The sequence below is a fragment of the Cupressus sempervirens genome, chromosome 2, assembly GCF_028749045.1.
Source record: "Cupressus sempervirens isolate cs-2001-9-10 chromosome 2, ASM2874904v1, whole genome shotgun sequence".
Taxonomy (NCBI): domain Eukaryota; kingdom Viridiplantae; phylum Streptophyta; class Pinopsida; order Cupressales; family Cupressaceae; genus Cupressus; species Cupressus sempervirens.
This window is the reverse complement of record NC_143119.1, coordinates 669,603,205-669,618,098: the sequence shown is the minus strand read 5'-3', so window position 1 is coordinate 669,618,098 and position 14,894 is coordinate 669,603,205.

Here is a 14,894-nt window from a genome sequence, read left to right as displayed (position 1 = left end):
TCTTTCTGTTGGGTTGTTACAAACTCTCAAGAACTCTCCCAAGTCCATGTGTCTTTGATCTCAGAGTATTCATCGTGCAACCGTGATTTCAGGGTTACACCTTGGAACTTCTACACAACAAGTTTTTCTACTGATCGAGATGTGGACACCATCTAATTATATTACCTGCATGTCACAAAAAAAAAATGATTAATTATTGGATATATATATAAAAAAAAATGTAAAAAGGAAAAAAAAAACATCCTTCTAGAAAACTTTTTTTTTAAAATAATTTTTTTAATTAATTAATTTATTTTTCCTCAAACTAATTAAACTAAAATTAAATTAAATTAAAAAAAATTGGGTGGAGGCATGGCGACGCACGAAGCTAGGGTCTATATGAGGGTGGTGTGCATCGCCACGCGTGCCCAAAAGAGGGGGAGGGCGAGCGGCGTCGTGCACGCAAAAGGTGCACGCAGCCCAATAGGGCACACATAGTGCCACATCATGTGCCCAAAAGTAGTGGTGGCCATGTGCAGGCCAATAGGGCACATGCAGTACCATGCCACATGCCCAAAAGGGCATAGCGGTGGTGGCCACTCATAGCCCAAAGTGCGCATGTAGCGAGGGTCGCATGTTGCCTCTCATGCGCACGCGTGCACTTGAGAGGGAAGAAGAAAAAAAAAATGGAGGTGGGGGGGTCTCCATACCTCTCCCTCCTTGCTCTTACACAAAAAAAAAAAAAGAGCAAGTCAAGAAGGGGAGAGAGGGTTTTATAATCCTCTCTCTTTTGCAAAGTGCATCGTGCCTCAATGCGCGCGTGCAAAAGAAATTTGATGATTTTTTTTTAAATTGGTTTTTGGGTTTTTTTTACTCTAAAAGTTTAACTTATTTAACCAAATTTTCTTCTTTCGACTCCCAAATTATGAGTCTGGGAGTTGAAAAAAAGTAGGGGGTCCCCATTCCTTACTAGGAATGGGGCATGTGTTGTGGAGACCACAACAGTTAGCTTAACAGCTAGGTAGGAGAACCTTTGGAGAAGGTCATGAAAGTCCTATTAAATTAGGTGGGTTTAACAACCTATTGTAAATCCTTTAATAGGATGGCACTTCATGTAAATGTTTTTAAATCCTCTAACTAGGTCACTATTGACATAGTGTAAAGCCTTTAATAGGGCAGGCCTTCCATAGGGCAGACAATCAAAAGTGGTTGAACATTGATTGCTGCAATGATTTTTGTGGTAATCATCCCCAACCTAATTTTACTTTCTTATTTATGAAGGGTTTCTAGGTTATCAATTCTAGTGTTATGTGTTATTGTATGTGATTGATTTTATGTTCTTTTATATGTTTACATGCATGTAATTTGTTTTTTCAATTATATGTTTTAAGGATTAAAAAGGTGTGGTACCTCTGATTCAACTCCCACCAACCCCACCTCCCCTCTCAAAAGTACTCTTCCCATTTTGATAGATTACTTCTTATTTGATTGCCAATCCCAACTAGATTTCCTTTTCCATCCAATAGCTTGGCTTTCCTATTCATAAATTCTACCTTGAATCCAATGTTATTCAACTATGCCACACTAAGTATATAATGTTTCAATCCTTCAACCCAATAAGCATTGTCACATTTGAGTTAATTGGTTAGTAAAATATAACCTTTTCCTTTCACATAACAAGGTTCATCATCTCCAAATCTAACACTCCCACCATCATAGTGTTCCAAGTGCTCAAATTTAGATTTATCACTAGTCATGTGGTGAGAAAAACCACTATCTATGATCCATTTGTCATTCATGCTAACATGATAAATGAGGGCCATCTTATCATTTTCATCATCTTATTCATCCTTAACAACAATGCAAACCATTTCATCTTCATCACTACTGTCAAAATCATTAGCCATGTAACAAGATTTCTTACCTTTATCCTTTTAGTCTTTGTAGCTTTTGAAATCTTTCTTGAATTTAAATGTGTCATGCTTATTTTGTTCTTTGTCTTCTTTTTTTGAACACCTTGCAGCAATGTGACCAACTTCTTCACAACAAAAATAAATCAAAGGTATTTTGCCTTTGTAATTTACTTTTCCTTAGGGAAATCTTCTTGCAAGCAATGATTCAATGACTTCAAAATCATCATCAAAACCATCTTCATCTTCATCATTAAAATTTTTTCTTTTAGGTTTTGTAGCTTTCTTTTTGAGTGATAGTTTAGCTTGAAATGTAGACTCAATGTTACCAGAATTAGGAACATATTTATCAAAGTCATCGAACTCAAAGGTTGTCAACCTTCCCACTAGTACATCCAAATTTATATCATTCTTATGATCACATCTCATTTCTTGAATAGCTGAAACCCTAATTGCATAAATAGGAAGAAGAGTTCTATGTACCTTGCTAATCATTGTTACATCATGAATTTTCCCACTTAAGGCTCTGATTACACTCACACTAGCTTTGATTCTTTCACTATACTGTGTTATGTTCTCATTTTTTTTCATCTTCATCTAATCAAACTAGCCTCTAAGAATTTATGCCTTAGATCTCCTTACATTGTCATCACCTTCATAGATACCTCTTAGCTTGTTCCATATTTCATGAGTAGTAGCACAATTTGTGACTTTATCAAATTCAACATAATTGAGAGTAGCAGCAATGTCAATCATCATTATGTTATGATTCTTCTTTTCTACAATTTGATCCACAGTCAAAGGTCCAAATGGAGCTTCATGAGTTCATGCCATGGTTGGGAGTTATCTTTATTCAGTTTAGGAATCTCTCTTCTATACAACATCTTAATTTTTAGCTTAGGTCCTTGAAACCTTCTTTCAAGCACCAAGATCTCTAATAACAATTTTTGGAAATATAAGAGGAGTAACTAAGAGGGGAGGGGTGAATTAGTTGCTACAAAAATAAATCCATGATCCCTTAAGATGTCAATAAAATACAAAACCAAAATTTTGTTGAAACTAAAATAGTGGTATAACTCGGTCAACACAGGAACACTCAATTTAGACTAAGAATTATTGTCACTTGATAAACATTGAAATAATTACTTCTTAAGATGTTTAGTATGTTTAATCTTAATTAACATAGTTGTATAAATCAAATAACATGAACACAAGAGACACCAACATTTAACTTGGAAACCCAATTTGGGAAATCCACCAATTGCAACTAATTATTCTTTTTCACTCTTCTGAAGTGAGCCATATTAGGAGCCAACCCTATTAAAGGTTATTGTTGTGGTCTCACAACACACCCCATTCCTAGTTAGGAATGGGGACCCCCTACCTTTTTCAGACTCCCAAACTCACAATTTGAAGTTGATAAAAGATGTTAGAGTCAAAAAAGTTGAAAAACACAAAAAAAATTGAAAAATTGAAAAAGACAAAAAAACCAAAATATATAAAATATATAAAAATTATAAAAGTCAAAGTTTTAAAAAAAACTTTATAAAAAAGTGCACGCGCGGCCCATATGGTGCGCACCATGCACCTGCACGTGCGCTTAGGGTTGCAATGTGCACCCTGCATGCCCAAGGGGTTATAAAACTCCCCACGCCCTACCTCAACACTTATCTTTTTGTTTGGGGTTTCACTGAGTGCACAAAGGTAACAAAGTATTGCCAACACAAACTCTATCTTTGGCACTTTGCACAAGTGGTGCTTTGCACTTCATTGCTCGTGGTGCCAACACTTTGCACCCATAGCATTTGCGGCTGTGACATTTTGCACTTCACCACCTGCAATGCCAACACTTTGCACCCATGGCATTTTGCACTCCCTCGCCTATGGCGTTACACTCCTATGGCACCAAAACTCCACCTCATAAGCATGCACTAAACCCTACACCAAATGTAGCACCTATGCTTAGCCTCTCACACGCATCTCTCACACGAAGTGAGCGTGCTGCTCCTCAGCCCTCCCCCGTGCGCTACACCTAAACCTTTGGTGCCACATACAAGCACTTAACATGATCGATGTCATGCACCCACAAGCACTATGTGCCTATCCATGGCACTGCGTGCCCACAAGCACCACACACCCATCCATCACATCACATGTGCTTACAAAGAAGCACCATGTGCTCTCTGTAAACCCTAAACCATGGGCATACATCACTCTATGCTTGCACACACACATGCTCTTATGCCACACAGCCACACATTTCTCAAAAAAGCCAATAAAATATAAAATAAAATAAAATAATAAAATAATAATAAAAAATAGAAATAATAGAAATGAAATAAGCCATAAGGGACTTTTTAAAATTTTATTCAATGCTCATTTAGGTGTGGATTTAATGTTTTTCTTTCTAACTAGTTTTATCATTGAGCTGATAAATATCTTTTGTGTCATGCAGAGAAATGGCATCCACATTTGGAATGGTACCCAAACCCATCATTTTCAAATTCCAAGGTGTTCTTTCAAAATCAAGATTTCATGATGACCACACTAAAATTAAGGATACTAATTTAGGACACACATATCTAGGAGAATTCCTCAAAATCTATAACAAATCAATCGAGAGATCAGCTCTGGTATCTTCACTAATTCATTTCGGGCTAGTAAACATAGCATCGCATCCCATATCAATACAATCAATAGAACTAATCATGGCACTGGCACAACATTTTTTCCCTAAAGAAAGGGTAGTCAAGAATGCCACTAGAGAGACTATGTTGGATCTATGAGCTAACATCATTGAGAGGGTCTTTCATCTTTTGAGAGCACATCAATTCATTAGGCTCTCATATGAAGCAACTAAGAGATGGCATAGGGATCACTAGTAGGAGGAAACTAACATCATACAATCCTCTTACCTCATTGAGAAGCCTCCTAGGGAAAAGATAATAGGAAAAGTGGATATGACTCAAGGATATATGAAGGAGGAAATTGGATATTCCATCATTCTTTTGAGAAGAGTTATGGGTCTACCTACAACAAGCCACCTCAGCACTTTTATGGTTGACTTCATTAAGACCATCAGGGTAGCAAAGATACCACTAGATTGGGCCACCACACTAAGTGAAAAGTTATGTGATCATTTGAGGACAATAAAGGGCAAGAAGAAGTTTTATGTGACTTCTTACATGGTATACCTGCATGTAGCAAGTGCAAAAAATTATCCTAGTTTGTACAGGAGAGGCAGTATGCAAGATCCAAATGCCTAGCCATACATAGTCTACCCTCAGCTAGTGAAGAAGAAGCTCTTGGCATAGAGTAAGGAGTACAAAATCATGAATGATGCATTTATCTTTGTGATCATCTGATTCATTGAGGGGGATTATGGAAAGAGGTTATCTGATGAAGCTAAAGCACAAATTACAGTTCTTGGAGCCTACCTCATTTAGTTCAAGATGTTCACATATCTTCAGGTAGCTAGTGCCTCCATCAATCCTAAGAAGCTCTCAAGATATCCAAGTGACAAACTAGTGCTATTGGAGATTTCCTAAAAAATTGAGTCAGCATATTTAAAGATAAAGAGACAATAGAGACCTTGCTAGGCATGGCCATTGGTCATTGGACCATATTAGGTGAAGTAGAAGAAAGACATTCTATCCTTTGAGTGGGAATGGGAGAGTTATCCCCTTGAAGAGTACAACTCTCCTCGGTAATATTTTGATAATATCAGGAGAGTGGAGAGTTTGGCAAGAAAGGAATTCCATCATGAATATGTTGTTGAGGATCACTAGATGAACATAACAAATGACTACGATGTCTACATAAGGGACTATTGTAGGATGACTTTGTATCTAGCAGAGAAGGCTCTCCAATTGAATATCTTGGAGTAGATAAGGCAACAAGATTCAAAGGAGTTACTAGACCCCCTATTCAACTCAGAAAAAATAGGAGAAAGGCCCAATATGAATGCTAAGGTTGATAGGGAGGAAGCTAATGATATTAATCATCGAGCAAGGAATGTCATCAAAATGATGAAGGATTGGATCAAGAAACCTTTTCCACTTGATCCAATTCCTAATACAGTTATCTTTCATCCACATGCCTTCCCAAAAAAAGGTAGAGGGAAGAAAGTAACAATTCCTACCTTTGTTGCTTAGTCTCCTATCAGGCTAGAGATAGTATACTAGATTGATTGCCCAGTTAGATACTATCAACCTCCAAAGAGTAAGGGAAAGAACAAAAGAAAGAGGACCTCCCCTTAGAGGATTCAAGTAGAACATGCTAAGGAATAGGCACTTCCCCAACACCAAGAAGAGGGTGCACAAGGGTCTAAGGATATTGGAGCTAATCAAGTCCAAGATGAACCTAAATTGCCTCTCATTGTACCTAGTCAACAAGAAGAGGGAGAGATTCCACAGGTTTCTATTCCTCCCATGCAAGAGCCAACTTCTCCTTCTACCTCCAAGGAACAAAAGAAGAAGATTAAGATCTGGATGAAAAAGAGGCAAAAGATCAACAAAAGATTGGTGCCTTCCCCATCTATTCTTCAAAGCATTCTGGAGGGAGATGAAGAGCAAGAAGAAGAATCAAAAGAGGAAGAGGAACAATTGCCCCTATAGGGAATAACTCAGCTAACAAGAGCTGCAAAATTACAAAGGAGAAAGAGTGCCACATGTACCTCGCCATCCACCCAAGCAAAACCCTCAGAACTCTCTTCCTCAGAAGATAAAGTATAACAGTGGGTAGATGAGTAGAGTGAAGAGGACAATGAAATTTTTTCAATGTTAGATGTTGATTTTATGCCCGTGGGTATAGAGTTGATCAAGGATAAGATCAGGGACACTCCTATAGGTGGACCTTAACAAGAAGATTTGACACAGATGTCACCAGATACACAGGGTCCTGATCTTACTCCCCCATCTCCACCACAAGTTATGGTGGTAGATAAGGGTTCAGTTACTCCTCCACCTCAGAATTCAAAAGAAGAGTAGGTTCATAAGGAAACATCATAGGAGGAGGGACTAGAACAAATGCCAATCGATGAAGGATCAAAGGAGGGACAAATGGTGGAATATTCTCAACCACCTTCCCAAGATATTGAGGTTCAAGCTATAGGGTCTATTGAGTCTGAGGTTATAGAAGAAGAGCCCTCCCAATAGGAGACACTCTAAGCAAGAGCAACAAAGGGGAGGAAGTTGTAGAACATACTCCTTCATCATCAAGAGCTAGGTCCTTAGCAGGATGCATCCCTAGATGGATCCAAAAGGAAATAATGAGGAGTATTAAGCCTCAATTTTGTTCTTTAAAAGAAGAAATTTGTGACATTACAAATATTTTGAATAAACCTAAGCCTCCATCACATGAGGCAATTCCATTGGCATTTGTCCCTAGTACACAGAGCTAGGAATTGTTTGCACAAGTGACTATCCATCCAGAAGACATAGATGCAGAAGGCCTTGGTCTCGAGGATTACAAATTAAAGGATGTTATGTTGGGGAGGCCTACATGACATTCAACCTGATTGATGATGACCCTAGGAGTTAAAGAGGTCCTCAAGAACATGGAACAGGATGAGGCCAAACTCTAAACACTTCGAAGGCAGGTCAAGATCCTAAAGGGATATCTAGCCGAAGTAGTTGGTCCTCTAAATTCTGAGCACCCCGACCAAACTTTGAACACTATACTTAGAGAAGGGGGAGGTGTACAATTGGATCCATTTCTGAAAGCATATTAGTAGTGGTGGGAAATTTTTGAGGAGAAAGGTATCTTGATCATCATAGGGAATTTGAAGTTATTACATGCTACATAGGAGAATCTGAATAAGATCATAGCAATTTTGAAATAGGACTTCAGTATTATGGATGAAGTATTGGCCTGGAGTAAGGATTTACAAACTTTGCAAGCCATAAAAGGCCAAAGATATCGGGTTTTTATTGATGTACATATCAGAGAAGAATTAGATATGATCGATGACTAGATAGAAAAGATAGTGGATAGCAACAAAGTAATGGGAACATTAAATGAGGAGATTCATCGGCTCAAGGACCAAGCCCAAGAGTGAATTTTGGAAGCAGAGAGACAATATGGTGATGCATGCTTGAATATTTTTGAAGATGAGGAACAAGAAAAGTGGTTACCTATAGAAACAATAGTGGAGAATTTTAGGAAGATTTTTGTGGAAGTTGCTGATGATGAGGACATTTGACAAGCCTTTAGGACTGAAGAAGCATTGTTAGAATTAGATACCAAAGTTAGGGATTTTGCTGACACCCAGATTGAGGTAGAAAATTATAGGCAAAAGGTTAAGGATAAATATGGGGCTTTGGATTTACCAAATGCAGCCAAAATTACTACTATGATAGACAAATTCTAGGGAAAACATCCAAACATAGCTTCAGGAAGAAGAAGGAAAAAATGCAGATGCCAGAATTTCAATTTTGACACTCAATAAAATTTTGAGATTTTAACCCTATCAAGGCCTATAGGTCTACAAGTGCACAAGTACATAGGTTTGTAGCTTCACAATTTAGAGGTGCATAGATAATTATCTGCTTGTTTCAAAAATAGCACTTTCCATGAATCGAAAATGCATTCTAATGGTAGTTTAACTTTGTCACACGCCTAGTGAAGGATCAACTTCTATTTTTGGTACTTCAAGACACTTCCACTTCGACTCAGATCTTTCTCATGATTTCTATCTCATTATTTCTTTGTTTTAAACATATAGAATTCTCATGCATCTAATTAATGAATAAAATATGGATGGAGTCCTACTAAGCACCATTTAGATTGTTAAATTATATATATTTAGTTTGTTTTATTGTTTAAAAGCATTTTATTGCATGAAGAATATCTCTCACTCTCAACACAAATTGAGGAGATGATTTTTTATAAATACCCCATTGTAATATGTAATAAGGGTCGTCGTTATTATGCAATAAAATTATGCTTTTAGTGCTAGCATTTGGAGTGTAATCATTGTTGCCTAAATGTGTCATTGTTTTGTGAATTTTGTTCATGAGATTGTGATAGAGCCAAAGGTTTATTGCATTGTTTTTGGTTGTGCAATCTTTTAGTTCTGGTGTTTGCTACAGATTTATAAATTCTGCTGACATATCAAGCTCAAGAAGAAATCACCAAATTGTGCTTACATAACTCTTTGTCTCACATGAGTCCACTTTTTGTGGCCTTGCAATTTGATGAAGAGTGAAACATCATTTGTTTATTGAACTTTCCCATCGATGATTGCATTAATGGAATCTAAGAAGTGTTGGTTCTATTTTCATTGGTTACCTACCAATCTCTTTGAAAGCTTAACTCATAGTGTGTTGTTTTTTGTAGCTTATGTCCATTAGGATTTCACTTTCATGTTGTTTGCTTTGAATTTCATGTTATTTGCTTTCAAGTTCATTATTTTCTTTGCTAACCCCTTGTTAGAATGGGAACTCATATTAGTTGCATTTTTAGATTGCATTCATAAAAAAACATAAAATACAAAAAATATAGTTTTCATTTAGTGTTATTTTTAAAATAGTGTGCAGATTTTACATTCCATTCAAAATCAAAACGAACCAACAAAGGCCTCCTCATGAACATTCACATGTATCTTCAACTTGGTGGGTTCTAGTAGGTCACAAGATCACTCGAAACCTTGGAGTTGATTCACAAGATCAACTTTTCAAGAGAGTTCACAATAATCTTTGTCATTTAGCATTGTGTCAAATGACAGCTCAACAGTTACAAAACACACTATTAGGTGTGACCCTATTAAAGGACTTAATTCACCCTATTAGGAGTGGCCTTGTTAGAGGTCTTTAGGCACTTCAATCTAGAAATGTCACCTTGTTAGAAGATTTACAAAATAGTTGCTAGGCTAGCTCTATTAAGAGATTTGATTCACTACTACAATTATTAGAGAGCAACAATGATTTGACCCAATTCTTGATGCAATTGACTTTACTAATTTCATATCTTAGTTCTAGCTTGAATACTTGATCATCCTTGATCAAATTTATCTTTGCAACTCAGTCAACTTTGGATACTCTATTATCCTTCAAATTTTCTTCATTTATTCATCTTCTTCTCTTCCACTTATTCCACATATTAAATCCTTAACTTGACCTTATATTTATATTATTTAACTTGTCAAGTCATCTTGAATACACTTTCAAAAAATCAATATTCATCCCTTGAGTCAGCTAGAACTAACTAACAAAACTATCAGACCCAATATGCTGATATAGGAAAATCCTTTGTTAGCCGACCCAACTCGGTCAACACTAACTCAGATAAGACTTTTCTTCAGACTTCCTTTGGTAACTAAGTGAGCTTGGTTAACACTAGTTCTATGCCAACCTCCCTTTGGTAACCAAGTGAACTTGGTTAACACTATTTTCTTGCAAGCTTTCTTGGAATGCTCGACATACACAGGAAACTTCCTTCAATGCCCAAGTGAGCTTGACTAACACTGATTGTTTGACAAAGAGTTAAAATTTGTGTAACATCAAAGACAACATACAATTAAATAATTGTATTCAATATTTTGGTCTCCTTAACTCTTTGTTTCTGAAACATCCCTTTTAGATTTCATGCTCACCTTGGCGATCTCCATATTCCAAAAAATCTCACTTCCTTCCTCCTTTTACTACCACCAGATCAAAAATCATAAAAAATAGTCAAAAATATCGAAAATCATCAAAGATAGTCAAAAAATATAAAAAATCATCAAAAATAGTCAAAGAATATAAAAAATCATCAAAAATAGTCAGAAAAAAATTTTAAAAACATAAAAATAGTCAAAAGTCATCAAAAAACAATAAAAAAATGTAAAAAATCATCAAAATGGTCAAAAAATATTAAAAAATCATCAAAAATAGTCAAAAAATATATAAAATCATCAAAAATATTATGACAATTTTAAACAATTTTTTATGTTTTTATTTTTTATTTTTGTTTTTATTAAGAAAAATAGGTTTTATAGGGATCCTAAAACCTGAGAGTTTTTACATAATATTTGAAATAATAATATTAAATAAAGTCCAAACCCTATGCAACTTCCTATAAAAAGCCATAACAAAAAATAGGCTTGTGGCGAGGAGACAAAAGCCAGAAACAAAAGACAGCCCACGGCCAGTGGACAAAAGCTAGAAGCACTAAATTAAAGATAATACAAAGAAAAAAATCAGGCCACTAGCAATTATTTCTCACTATTTGGATCCTACAAATTTTTTGCTTCCTTGTTGGTGCTCTAGATCTCCATGCCCACACGTTCCTCGTTGGGGCTCTGGTTGCAATTTTAGATAATGCAAGGGAAATAAGGCTCAATTTGCTCAATAATGCCAAAAGCAACATGATAGATAATTTTCACTCTATCAAGCAGTTGTTCCATGAGATTAAGGCGCTCACGGAGAAAAGGAGCTAGGAGGAAGGCCATAGGATGAGCAGTCACCAGGGTCATCTTACTGGCCAGGAGGATTGTCTCTCAAAGTTTGAGAAAAGGGTGCAAAAGATGGAGATATCGAACTAAAACCTAGCTAATCAAGTGATTTCTACCCTAAACATTATGAATGAGAACATCAATAGTTTGGGTGAATCACTGAAACATGCAAGAATCAGTGGGGATAAGGAAGAAAAGGCTAGCTCAAGCCTCCAGAAGACTGAGGGAGAAATGAAAGAGACTAGGGGCTAGGTGGAACAAACTAACAACCCAAACTAGGAATGTGTCAAACCCTTGACCCTTAGAGCCAATCGTGGCATAGAATAAGTAAGAATTTGCAAGATTGCAATGTCCTCCCCCACCTTTTAGAAGCCCAAACACCCTTTTTGAGTCCCCTTACACCTTTTTCTAGGCCCCTTTAGTGCCTTTTTAGGACCCAAGTGCCCTTTCTGGCCATCCAACACCTTTTATATGCCCAAATGCATTTATCAAGGCCCTGTAGCACCTTTTTTAGGCCATCCAATACATTTTAAAGGTCCAAATGCCTTTCCAAGGCCCTTTAGCACCTTTTCAGGCCCAAACGCTTTTTTCAAGGCCCCATAACACCTTTTCAAGCCTTCCAACACCTTTTTTGGGCCTCAAAGTGCCTTCTTAAGTCTACATGCCTTTTCAAGGCCCCATAAATATCTGTCTCAACACAAGCCTAAAGAAAAATCTTGACTTTGGACCTAACTTATCTGTAAAGGCTATCAACATACACAAAAATTTATACTCCAAGTTCCAACTGTAATTCGTGCTTTACAACTTCCTACTTTTTCCACCTCTTGCACTTCTACTCTCAAAATGTTACACAAGTTTGTACTCGTCTTTCATTGAGAGCCCACCTTGGCATTCAATTATCACATATAAGTGAAGGTTAATCCTCCTCTAAATATATCATTGCTCCCACTTTTTGTGGATTTCAGTAACCTTCCGCAATTTCAAAAATACCAAAAACATCTAGAATAGCTTCATAAATACTAAAAACATCTTAATAGACTCAAAAATACTAAAAACATCAAAACAAAAATGACAATAATAATCAAACACTTTCAATTACATTGTACATAACATATGAAATGAGCACTAGTTACCCATTTTTTTCCATAAACAACACACTTTTTATTCTATTATGACAAAAAAGGTGCAATTACATCTAAAGCAACACTTAGCAAATCACTTATTTTGGCCTTCCCTAAGGAGGTAACATGTTAGGATATTTTGTTGGGGGAATTTCCTTGGCATAGTCTAGGAAGATGAAGCTCTTGGCATGGATCCCCTTGCACCCAAACAACATCCATTGGTATCGGGAACCTCCCACTATGTAGTTGAGCATTCTACACTTGTATAAAGTATCTATCCATGAACAAAGTCTCCTATCATTGCTCCAATGGGATCGAGTGATAATATAGCCTCATATAATAGGTGGCTTCCCAGTGTACTTTCATATTCCTTTACATCTCTACAAACACATTGTCCACCAACTTATTAATACCCAACATAGTGATTTCCTATTGAGCCATGTCCCACTCTTGTTTCATCTGATCGATCACCATTTTGCAATGCTCCACATCCACTTTTGTCTTACCCAACCATTGTTTCAACTACCTCACCTTTTCCTTGCTAGTCACAAACTACTCTTGTAGCTGCAAAGACATAGTGTTCATTTTTGTCACTGCATCCTTAAAAGACTCTGATGACACCTATAGTAACACCAATTCATTCTATGCACTTTCCAAACCTGCTTGCACCATCCTTAGAGAATTGTGTAACCTTTGTGTTCATACTCACTCATCCCAAATCCTTGCATCATTTCCATCCACTCATGATTGTTCCACCTACATCTCAGCTTCCAATGATCACACTCACACCCGTTTAGTATTCACCACTGCTTAGAGTCATCTTGCTTCTATTTATGCTTTACCCTCATGAGCTTTATCTATTGAACCAAAAAAAATGTGACTTCTTGTTCTACATTTTTGACATGGACTCTCTCCACAAACAAAAATTTCCACAATTTCTCCACTTTACTTATTTCTTACGACCCACCCTCTACCTTTGGCTATGGATACACCACTCCCAATACACCCATCTCCTCACTCATTAACCTTTGTACCAGGATTTTGAGGCTAATAAACTGACTCATTGACTCATCACCTCACCCACACTAACATCCTCCATCACCCTTTGTGATTTTCCTATAGTCTTCTCAGGAGAGTCCATCTCCCCAACATTTGTCACTGCTTCTGCCATGCTTTTTATCTCCCTAGGAAGACTAGTTTCCACTCACATCATAGGATCACCACTCAGTTCCTCCTAAAATGCATGTTAAATTGCATGCCCTAAGAACATCAACAATACTAACAAAGGAGCTTCTTCCACCATAGCTCCTAAATCCTCAACTTGTCCTTGCATCAACCCTACCTGACTCGAATCACCATGTTCACAAACCTGCACTTGATACACTAGTTCACTTGACATATGCTAGACACACTTTTCCCTTTGTCCTTGCCTCACTTAACCTCCCTAACTAACATCCCCCATCTCTACCTCTTGCTATGGCTGGTCTAGTTAGCCTACTTTTCTTACAAACTCACACTTACTTTTCCCCTGTAAAAAATGAATCTCCCAACAGTTGTGCTACCTATTCCTTCATTGTGCTTCTTTTCATATGCACATACTCATCTATTTATGGCCATCACTCAACATGCATTACACTTCACTAGCCTTACCATGTGTTCATTCTATGCAACCTTCCACACTAGTACCAAGTACACTTGCCACTCTACTCTAACATTATGGTGCCATGATCCCCCACCAACACATATCTTCCAATGTAATCACCATGCATTCTATTGAAAATTTACTACTCGTATGCTCCAGGACTTATTACACAAATTCTCCAATGGCTTTTATCTATATGGAATTAAAAAAACTTAACACTATTGCACATAACTATCAGCATAATGGTCTGTATATACTAGCTTTTTCACTGTTATGTGGCTCTGGTACCTCAATGATGTATTTAGCTAGTGAGACAGGGATTAAGCCATGACTTTTTACTTACTTTTGATTTTCACTATTCTGATTGAGTGATTCTTCAATTGTACACATTATTGGTGTCCACTTGTAAGTGCCTTCTCTTATTTGTAAGGTCATGTGTACCTTGACCAGTTTTGCATAACATCTTAGGCGAGGTTCCTTAACTGACATGTGTTTCTTTGCATGTATGTTTTCTTTTACTATGACACAAATTTGGTTGAAAGGTACTATACTTTTCCTATACATTATTCTTTTTCTTTAGCAATTATCAACATGATAGAGTATTCATATTACCATAGCTGAGCTAGTGGTGATTGTACTATATCACTTTTATTTAGGTGCTATATAATGATATTTAAATTGCATCTCTTTACAGGAAGTGGTAGTCAACTGCATCCATCTAGATTGCATTTCATATTAGGTACCTTAAAAATAAATGGTTGGCACATAAACAGGGAATACATGGGAATTCCTACACAACATCATCCAAC